Raw genomic sequence first — 10,981 nt, 5'->3', positions numbered from 1 at the left:
CTTTGCTTCCCTCTCTGCGGTGACGCTACATATCTTCCGAGGTGGTCGCCGAAAAATTGGCGGGAATGGAAGTAGACGACACTTTTGTTCTTTGGATCGGGGAATTAATGATACAGGACGTTAATTATCATTTTTGGCCCCCAGAGATACTGTCATATGACTGAGGTTTACCCAAGAAAGCATTTTAGGTTTTTTAGGTTCATGATTAGATAGCATTGATGTGTAAATCACAGCTTAAAACTTGAAGGAAAATCACAAAAATGGTTCATTTACGAGTATCTCCCTTCAATTTTGATCCTGATACTTTATTTTTGTCACATATTTGATCGGTAATCTTCAATCTTGATTTTAGGATAAATGTTGATTTCTTTGTACTGATGTAAATGAAAGATGCGAAGTGAGGGCTAAAGATTGTTACACGGCATTAGCGTCTCATAATAGTGCAAAATCAGTGAGCACCCACGCATTGTTACCAAAAAATAACAAGTTATATAGTTTCATACATCAAAAAATAATAAACAGTTGTTTTTTTAGCTTGGTTCGACAGCTGCGTTCATTATCGTTAAGTATATTGATAGAAGTTATCTATGAGATGATATTTGTGATTATTAGGATGCTTTAATTGCCACTTAATTTAATATTAATTTGTTTGAAGTGATAGAAAAATGCTCGTGTTGTATATACCTTCTACAAACTATGTACGTCTACGCTTCCATGTTAGCGCTACTTGTACATATTCAGTCAATGTATGATCAATTATATAATTTTTTTCTTAATAATTGGAGATTAATTTATTGACCCGATCTGTTACAAGATAAAGTATGATGATCAAAATTGAATAGTGGCAACAATATAGGAACTGTTTTTGTAAGTTTTCCATGACACATTTTCCAATACTTCATGAATTCTTTTCTCAAAGATCATCATTCATTTTTCATTTGATGTAAAGACATTGGTTTATTAATTAGTGGTAAACTCGCAAGCCATGTGACTAGTTTTTTTCATATCAATTATAAAAAGTGCTAAGGAAAGGAAAGGTAATACTTGGAATATTGGAATTACTTTGTAAAATTTGACTTATGATAATATGATAAATTGTAAGTCAATATCTAAAAATTTCTCTAAGTAGTATCGAAAAAGGCCACCCTCACCAAAAGGCAAAGTCGAAACCTAGGTTCAAATATTATCTTCTCCTCTCATTCTCAGCCGATATTGAGAGTGTACATGACCATGGCAATTGTTCTGGCAACATTGGTCGGACCGCTATGGATTTACATGTCCCTAATGACTCAAAGTAAGGATTCCTCCATAGAATCAAGATGTTGATTATATCATGAGCTGCATGCTTTGCTCCATACTAGGAATTAAAATCAACAAAAGTACTTGTAAAGCAACAGTCTTTCGCAAGAACCTCAAGTTATCGGGGAATGTTCAAGCTCGTTTTTTCAAGCACACTTCTCAAGCACTTTAAAAAACGAAACATGTCTTAATACTTCACTAATATCTAAAACAGGCATGGAATGCGAGATGCAAAGATCCGAACCTTTTAAGTATAGTAGAAGACAACGGTTTTTTTTTAGTAGCTAAAATTATCGAGCTACGTTTCTAAAATGAATATCGTAGGTACTTCTTAATACTACAGACTATAGATAATCACGCCAACACATTTAGAACTGCAAGTCTAAATTCAGAAAGAAATTTAATGCGCGGTATTCTAAAATCATATTGTTGCGGGAGTATAACCTATATGGCTGCATTTGCATATATTAACAAAAAGAAAAATAGAAAAACAGAGAACAAATCTTGGGAAAGCAAATGGGTGCTCCGACCCGATTTTCTAATTAAGGCGCAGCTAAGCAGACTGGTCGCCCTCAAAGCGTGGAAGAAAGTCCAAAAGTATGAGTCGCAAAGTATGAGTCGCCATCAGAACTCTACCGGGTAAATTAAAGTAAGAGTCGCCATCAGAACTCTACCGGGCAAATTAAAGTAAGAGTCGCCATCAGAACTCTACCGGGCAAATTAAAGTAAGAGTCGCCATCGAACTCTACAGGAGGGTGCAAATTAGACCAAACGGTCGCCAGCCGGACGAAAATATTCCCAGTGGCAACTATTCATTCCCCGAAATCACTTAGTCCACAAGACAGCAATCTGGAAACACTTGAACAACCACATTTTCAGGAAAGAGAAGGAGAGATCAGGCAAAGTCGGAAGGTTAATGGAGAACAACGGTCCAGCTGATCACGGTGGTCGCCAGAGGTAAGCCTCAGCGACCTTAAATATATTAAAAAAAGAACTGCACACCCAGCTTCGTCTGTAAGTTTGAAGATTCTGAGGAAACGCGTCAATATCTTGATGTTCTTTTCCGCTTCTATCTCTGATCATGTCATACTGCATATACCATTACGTGAATGCTGTTTTATGGGGAAAAAACCTGAGGTTTTAGTCGTTGCAGGTGCTACTTTAGAGCCTAGGGGACTTTCACTTGCCTGTATGGCCTGTTTCTTATGTTAGATTGTGAGAGTCGGGTTGGAACACCAATTTATACAATCCAGAGTTTTTCATCCGTTCATTTTTGCCTTTTACTGATTGAGATGTTCATAATAATTCGACTCTCAAAGAGCAGAAATGGGCTTACTCAGAGCACAGGATGTACTTCAGCCCCCTGTTTTCTGTGCGAATTGGTAAATTTTCATGATATCCATTTGGGTGATTGAATACAGTAGGACTCATAGTCTCATACCAGGAATAATCCCTCTCGAGTATGCATACCATTAAAACAGCTGAGTTTGTTCGAGGAAAGTGAATGCCATAATAACTGTCATTTCTTCTTGAAAATCAATAAATTGGAAAGATAGTCAACCTTCTCCTAAAATTACTGGGCGAGAGGAAAAATTCCGTCATATTGATGAAAAGAAATGACTATTTATGCACTCTGCAGCTTTCTTTGTCAAGAGGGACTCATTGAAAACACCAAATTAATTAAAAGCCTTCTTACCTTTTTCTCCTAAAAATCTAGGTAGCTTTACTCTGTTTCGACCCGATAAGCAAGGGGCTTACCTGGTAGTTTTGTGCATATGGGGGTATTGTTTTTGTGAATGTGTTGTAAGAGAAGGTTGGGAAAGGTTTGCATGTGTTAAAGACGTATCCCCTGATTCTCTGATATTCCAGTTTTTATAAAGAGGAGTTAATGATGTGTCCCCTGGTTGTGAATTAGCCTCGGATCAATAGATGGGCACTCTCACTATGCATAGATAGGTTAGAGTCCTGCAATGCATAGACACATTGGTTATGATTTGCACCAGACTCTTGGTGTCATACAGCATCAAATTTCCTTTAGAACTTAAGTTGGTAATTCTTGAAAGCTTTTGGAAAGATTGCCCCTGATATGATGCAAAAAGAGCCCAAAACTTGAGCTTTCAAAAAGCCCGTACACTAACAAGTGGTTTTTTGATTTTATTTCCAAGACGTGGAGCAGAGTATGCAAATATAATTGCTATAATTCATTTCCTGGAGAAGCTCTTGCTAAAGATTATGATTGGTGCCATCGGAATCATGGGTGTTTCAACCATCACTAACCTTGACACCATCGTGTGTATCTACACAGTGCTTGTAATCATTGGACAGTTACTAAAGATCAAGATGAGAAGGCAAGACATGGACCCAAGGCTTCAACTTGCGTCCATTCGCATAGCTGTTGTTCTCGGATGCGTCAGGTGCTGTTTGCTAGCGTACATTCCGCTCTGTGTCATGCCTTGGCCGATTTTCGTTCTCCGCGTCCTCTCGTTGATGAACCCATGAATATTTATTGTGAATTAGAGACTTGGCACAATTTTCGGTTTTCCTAATATTCTGGTTTGCTATATGGGAATTTGGTATGATGTGTATTGTGCTTATGTTGGTTGGGACATGAAGCTTTTGTTGTACTATTATTATCTTTGGGAGACAAACCTTGTGTGGTACTATTATAATATTATTATGTCAAACATCTTATATATGTAGAAAGTATAATATGTGATGTGATGAAGGTAATGGTACTACTTAGTTAAGATCTCGGTGCAACACGATGACGTTGGAGACATAGTTTTTTTTTTTTCTTTTGGCTAGGGCAATTGATTCATAAAATTTGAGAAATAATCACATTATTCTTGTTCCCTAATCTTCTGATCCATGAATTGCAATTTAGACGTAGTTCATAACCCGATTCTCATATCCAACCTTACCATTATTCTAGATAGACACTATCTCGAATGAACTTCGACTCACAAATGAAAATTACTAAGTTTGGCATAAAGGACGCATCTAATATGTGAGAAAGAGGGAAGAAACAGGCCACAAAATCTTCAACGAAAGATTTATCCATTTAAGGATAAAGCGGAGTCACATTGGGAAAGTAAAATGCACAACCTTTTGTACGTTGATGCATATTTGGAAGAAATTGAATAGTGAGACAAATTTTGCTTCAATATAAGTGTAGACATATATAGATAGATGTCGATGACTAGAAATTTTTTGTCTTTGGTGTCATGGATGGGCCTGAACCATTAAGATGAAGAGTCAAATAGGGACACTTAAAAGCCCAAAGCAAATCACCAGAAATTCCATTTGCTTGCACTTTGTCTTGTTTAAACTCGAGCAACTCATGGGAGTGTTAAAACACCAAGCTGTAGCTCCAAAATTTGTCCTCTATTCTTTTCTTATTTTGCCTAATATAGCCGGATTTTTATTCTTGATGTTCCTAGTGACTCAAACTTTCAGTGCAGACAATATAATTATTGACATATTCAATGATTGTAAATCTTTCGAATTTTTCTTGGATGTGGAATCTTTGTCCCCCAAAACCATGAGCGTGTAAACATATTTCACCTGTTGATGAAAGAACATACTTTTATAATAGTTTGCTAGATAGATAGAAGGAAACATAACTTGGCAACAGCCCTTGCAAAATTAAGATTCAAAAAATAATTCAGATCAAAATTAGTAAATCCATTTCCTTTCTAGAAAATAAACTTTCAGCCCAAGCTGTTTTTACTTTCATAACCCATGAAGCTCCTCATATACAAATGCACCACAATCGGTACTTGCTAAATAGAAATTATTCTGATATGTGGTCAATGTTTGTGAAAATAACACTACGTTGTACTGTAATTCGCTTTATTCATCACGGTGGAATCCACAGCATAAAATACTTTATGAGTAGGAACCACTAGAAAGCAAAAGAACTGGATCAAACCGGCTAATTCACAGTTAGATTTTTGGTTCCTAAAACTTGAAACCTGTGAAATCGGTCAAGTTCCCAATTTCAAGTGTGGATTGAGCCACTTAGACCACTTGGATCGAATTGATATACTTTTTTTTTTAACTTTAATTTCTACTCTTCTTTATAAAATTAAAAGAATAACCTCCGTAACGTAACTTAGAAACTCAGAAACCCTAGCCTCCTCCTCTCTCGCACCATTGCACGATCGTCTTTCCCTCAATCTCTAATCTCAATGGGTTCCCTCATTGCAGTCGCTCAAGGCCCTATCAATAACAGTCTCGCCTCTAGTCCACCCTCGCAATTGTGGCCTTGCCTCTAGCACCAATTCCAAAATCAGGTGAGCCGGTTTTTGGTTTCACAGACTAAAAACTAATCACTTCTAAGTAGCACACAACATCTAAAACGTTAAAGCAAAGCAAATGAAGAAAGGCATCTAGTCATTGAAAAAAATAAAAATGAAATAAAATAATCATCAATTTGGTTTTCCTTGGAATCTCGAATTAGACCGAAAATGACCAATTCTAATTTTATAGAATTGGATCGCCTACCTCGAGAACTATCTAGAATCAGCCAATCCAGTCTAATCTAGGCGATTTCGTTTTGGTGATCCATGTTTTTCACTCCTAACAGCCACTAAATAATCTCCAAGCGGCAAGCTGAGCCGACTTAGAGAAATGGCCAGTTTAGCAGATGTAAGCATTTAAATTACCCAACCTAACCTTCAAGCCCCCCCTTCTCCCGCTGCTGGGCTGGCGTGCCAATCAACCAGTGACACGTGGTACAACTTTCAACGCTATTCTCGTATTTTCCTGTCACGCAATACTCGAACATATAGTACGCCCAATTCTTTATGGAAAGAATCACTCTCTCTTGCTTATTTACTTCATTCGTTCGATCAAAATTCGAGGTTTGCCTTCTGAACGTGGATTCTTTATCCCATTTGAAAAGAAAGAAATGCTGACATCACTTTTGGACTGGATTCTTCATTTCACAGGATGTTTTTACGAAATACAAATGTTTTATAATATCTCAATCATTAATATACGCCTCATTTACATGAATCATTGTTAGGAAATGATTGCGATGCCAATGAAAAGACTGCTCAATATAAACGATCTCCATCCTTTCTTTCTGTGCCTATTGGAAGAAGACTACTTATTTTGCCAAAAAAAAAAAATTCAGATCATTTTTCAGCATCTGGATTATTTAGTAAACTGAGGTAATATGATTTTTTTTTTTCAAGTCAATGGAAACTTTATGCTTAAATTTAAGAAAATGAATTTTCATTAAAACTGAAAAATCATTTATAAAATATGACTAGAAATCAAGCTCAAGACTTGGGCTCTCAACATCAATGCCTTTCGTTCTGGATCTTTAGCAATGGGTCAAGGTTGGATCTATTGGGGTTGAGCCCGGGTCCATCGAGGCTAGGCTTGGGTCCATTGAGGCTGTTGAGATCTCGATGCTAGGCCTAGTCCTTGACACTAGGCGAGTCCACAAATGCTTGGGCATCCACAAGGGTTGGGCTCGGATTCATAAAGGTGAATTTGAATCCATAGATTTAGGCTTGGGATCTTGATGCTTGTTCCTAGTGCCCTAGCCCAATACCTCTGTGCTCATGCTTGGATCCTTGTTGCCTAACCTGAGTCTATCAATACAAAGCTTAGGTCCACAGAACTTAGGCCGAGCAACAAGCACAGGTGTCTTAGGCCATCCTCGATGGATGTGGGCTTAAACACCGAGGACACGGGCATAGCCTTTATGGCTTGTGCCTAGCCTCCATGAACTAGGACTTGAGTGTCAAGGAGCCAAGCAAGGGTGTTGAAGTCTTAGGCCCGACCATTGTGGACCCAAACTTGACCTTGATGGACCCAACTCGGGGTGCTAAGGAGCCGGGCATGGGCATCAGGATCTTAGGCCCAACTTTTATTGGCCCGTGTTTGATTCCTCGAGTGCTCTTGCCCAAGTTAATAGCATCCACATGCACGTCTTTTTAAAAAATTAAAAGCAAGTTTTCCTTTTCAAATTATTTCTTGGAAAATATTTTTCAAAAATGTCAAATTTTCCGTAAAACAAATAGAGACCAATTTGTATCTTGAAGATCTGTCCTCTTTCCTTTTTTGTATTTGTTAATATATTTAGGTTTTTAATCTTAATGTTCCGAGTGACTCAAACTCTTGAAGCAAACAATGTAATTAAGGACAAGTGATTTTAAATCTATCGAAAGTAAAATATATTGTCAATAGTTATCAACCCCTTTTTTTGCATGTGATTCTTCGTCTCGCAAGTGTCTCAACATATCTCAATTGTTAATACATGGATCGTTTACAAGAATCAAAAGATAAGAATTAGTTGCTTTTTGTCGATGCTGGCTCGGACATTAACCTTGTGTTCTATTATTACATTAAAAGCAGGATATGGGATGATGACGGTCGTTTTACTTAAGATGATAGTGCCATTTAACATTGGGAAATGATGAAACCGGAGAAACTTTTTTTCTTGAGCTAGAGAGAAACGGGGGAACGACAATAGTATATTGGAAAGAATCACACGATTGCCAATCACTACCCCTTCGTTATGTACACGCATTGCGAGTTTTAGAGAGTTTATAGTTCGTTCCTCATAATACAAACTTAGCAATCTCTATACAACAAAATCTAAAATAAACTATCTGACCACCAAAAATTAAAAAAAAGAAACTGATTGGACACCAAACTACACACGTAGAGCAGGCTGGACAAGTACAAGCTTGATTCATCACCCGCCCGCCCACTCACACCATAAGGCAACTAACCAGATTACCAAAGCTATGCTTTTTTTACTATAGTTTTTTTTTTTTTTTTTAAGACTGGTTTACCGAATTTACTCGGTAATTTCATTCATACATTACTTGCTAATGTAACAAGGTACTCACGCCTAGTTGATAATCGAACAAAGACAGCCATCTGCGCATGTATTTTACTTTGTCACATGGTATTAGCACACGAACCAAGCCGATTGAGATTTAGGTCCTTAAATCCACACAAAAAAATAAAAAAAGTACACCCATGTATGTGGAAAAATCTCTTCTGCCACTAGAGAAATCAAATGTCTTCTGATCAAGAATGTGATGCCCTAGATAAACGGTAATCGGTCCCAGGCTCTAAAAGGTCATGAGCAACATGAAAGGATAGATGTCGGATTTCATGTGCAGGTATATGGGACAGAACAAAACTGAACAAATATAAAGACATTTGCCCTAAAGGTTGACGTCCGTGGATGGATGACTAGAGGCGGAGGTGACAATTGCAACATAAAACGACATGATGCCAAGACCCAAAGTGTGTGAGAGGAAAAACTCACGCACAAGGACTTGCGTGTCCTGAAATTTACATGAAGGGTCTTAACAAACTCGTTAATCGAGCCTTATGTAAGTTTTATGATACCTTGACACTGTTACAAATTACCAGCAGAAAATATTGCCACAAATCAGAACATCAGAAATTTGACAGCCTTGAGTATAGACAATGGAAGCAACTGACAAGGAAAAGTTAAACTGAACTGGACGGAGATTAAAAATGGTGTGATCATTCTAGATTGCGATTCTAAGAAAGGAACAAAACATCTCAAAACCTTCTGACCCTTCCTTTTTAATATACACAGATTAACTTAGGTTTCGAAAAGACAAAACAGAAAAGCTTTCTACGGGCAGGATTTATTTGGGTTAGTACAAATGAAAAAAACTACATGCAAATTCAATACCATCTCAATAGTTCTAAACTGTAGGTCCTGTCCATAAAGCATGCGACTCTGTAGGATCTATCGGCACCATTCTGTTTTTCTTGGCAGGAAGCCAGGAATGAGTTATGATAGAATACAAGTTAATAAATATACCTATACCAACAACTCCTTCAGCAAAGCACATCGCCATAATACTGAAAAACAAAAGAGGGGGAAAAGAAGCGCATTAAAATGGCAGCTTCGTTGGATGCTGGAATAGCTAAATAGGCACGGGCACTAATGTATACACCTAGTTCGAAGAAGGCAAGGAGTGATTGCCGGGGCTAGAGGGCTAGACAAGGAGCGGCTTCTAGTAGACTTCTAGGATAGCGAAGGGGGTGGGATGAACCAAACTATACGCTGAACAAGGGAAGAGCGATCCGGATGTGCGTGTGCATGAACTGGATTTAATTCACGGAGGCACCTTTTGACATAATGACAAGCTTTGCTTTGGAACTCCAAAGTTAAGCGAGCTTAGGCTTGAACATTGCTAGAATTGGTGACCTCTTAGGAAAGTGCTTGGCTGTACAGCAAAGGACAAAACCATGAAACTCAGTATGGGATGGACCAAAGTGGACAATATCTCAAGTGAGTTAAATCCAGGGCATTACAAAAAGCAAGCTAGGGACTACTCCAACCGTTCGAAGGAACATAGGACGAGAAACATCAAGCATTGGAAGGCACAACCACTTACCAGTAAAATCAAGATAGCAAGGTTATATAGTTAAAAAAGGAACATAATGCTATCGGTCTTCATAGTATGGTGGTGTTGATCAAATGCTGATTTCATCACCATCATCATTATGATCATGCTCATCCTCGTTGGCATCAACCCAATACTTCGATGAAGTTGTGAAAAACCGTGTCCATCTACACAACCAAACAACAAAGAAAATCGTTTTACAGGGATTTTCCAATTTAACCACTGACGCAACTGCACAACCATACTAATGATGGCGCTAATTAGTGCTATGTTTGTGAGAATCTTGTTCAATACCTTTGCATCTAAAAACATTTAAAACCACTGACAAACGAAATGATACAAGTAGACTAATTGAATGGATACTGAGAAGCCCAAGAAAGGCATATGAGTTCAGTCTTCCAGAGATAGGTACTTGCACAGGGGTGTGCAATGCATCATCCAGGCTCATGGTCGAGTGAAAAGCAGTGAATGTTTTGGGTTCCACTTTGTCTATGGTATCATATGGACAGTCGCACTAAAAAGTGGAAAGAAAGAAATGCCAACAGGTTTGATAGGCATATATGGACTTTGCCAGAAACTTTTGCTTCATGATGCAAGAATTAAGAGTTAAATGTTGCAAAACTCCAAGATAAAGTCATGCAATCAATTGGCTTAAGCCAAATGCCTTCTTGCAAAGCAGCATTTACAGTAGGGAAATAGGCAAACGAGAAAGTAGCAACTTATTAAGAAATATTTGTAAGAGAGCAAAATAATTCGACCTAGAGATAAAGATGATGTTCATCATAAATACAAACTGAGAGAAAGATTGAGAGATGAAGAATTTGGACCAGTTTGGGTGTTTCCTTCAGCTGATGCAGCTTTTGATATTTGAATAGTGCCGATCCTTTCAATTCCTGATTGACCACCAGCCGTTAGGATCCTTTCTTCTGGAACTTGCCATCCTTCAGAACCACTCACACTTCTCGCAGCACTTCCTGCCCAAAGTTAGTAAACCACTCAAAGTAATTCCCAAGAGATACCTTCCTGTTGACTTCCAAAAACAAAGTATCTTACTGACGGCATACACAGCATTTCATTTTAGAGAAAAGCAAAGTCAATTTCCTTGCCATCATTGAGATGACAGTACTACAAGCTACAAGGATTACTCACCTTAGATTTTAGAGACCATATTCTGGTATGATTTGATGGAATCTCCGAAGCGCTTGTTCTATTCCTCTCTGGCTGCTCTCCAGAAGCTTCCGCAGTATCAGCCTGGCCCAGCA

The 10,981-nt window shown here is 38.1% G+C and overlaps 1 long non-coding RNA gene across 1 annotated transcript; it reads right to left on the bottom strand.

The window, feature by feature from the left end:
- Positions 1–9,006: 9,006 nt before the first annotated feature.
- Positions 9,007–10,981, bottom strand: LOC104415624. The gene is made up of 3 exons (XR_005545357.1): positions 10,869–10,981; positions 10,547–10,693; positions 9,007–9,886 (listed from the first exon to the last, which is right to left on the bottom strand). It is a non-coding gene; the product is annotated as an uncharacterized LOC104415624 (long non-coding RNA).

This window comes from Eucalyptus grandis, chromosome 8 (genome assembly GCF_016545825.1).
Source record: "Eucalyptus grandis isolate ANBG69807.140 chromosome 8, ASM1654582v1, whole genome shotgun sequence".
Classification (NCBI taxonomy): domain Eukaryota; kingdom Viridiplantae; phylum Streptophyta; class Magnoliopsida; order Myrtales; family Myrtaceae; genus Eucalyptus; species Eucalyptus grandis.
Note: the sequence above shows the minus strand (reverse complement) of the source record. Positions and strands in the feature narration are given on the sequence as shown.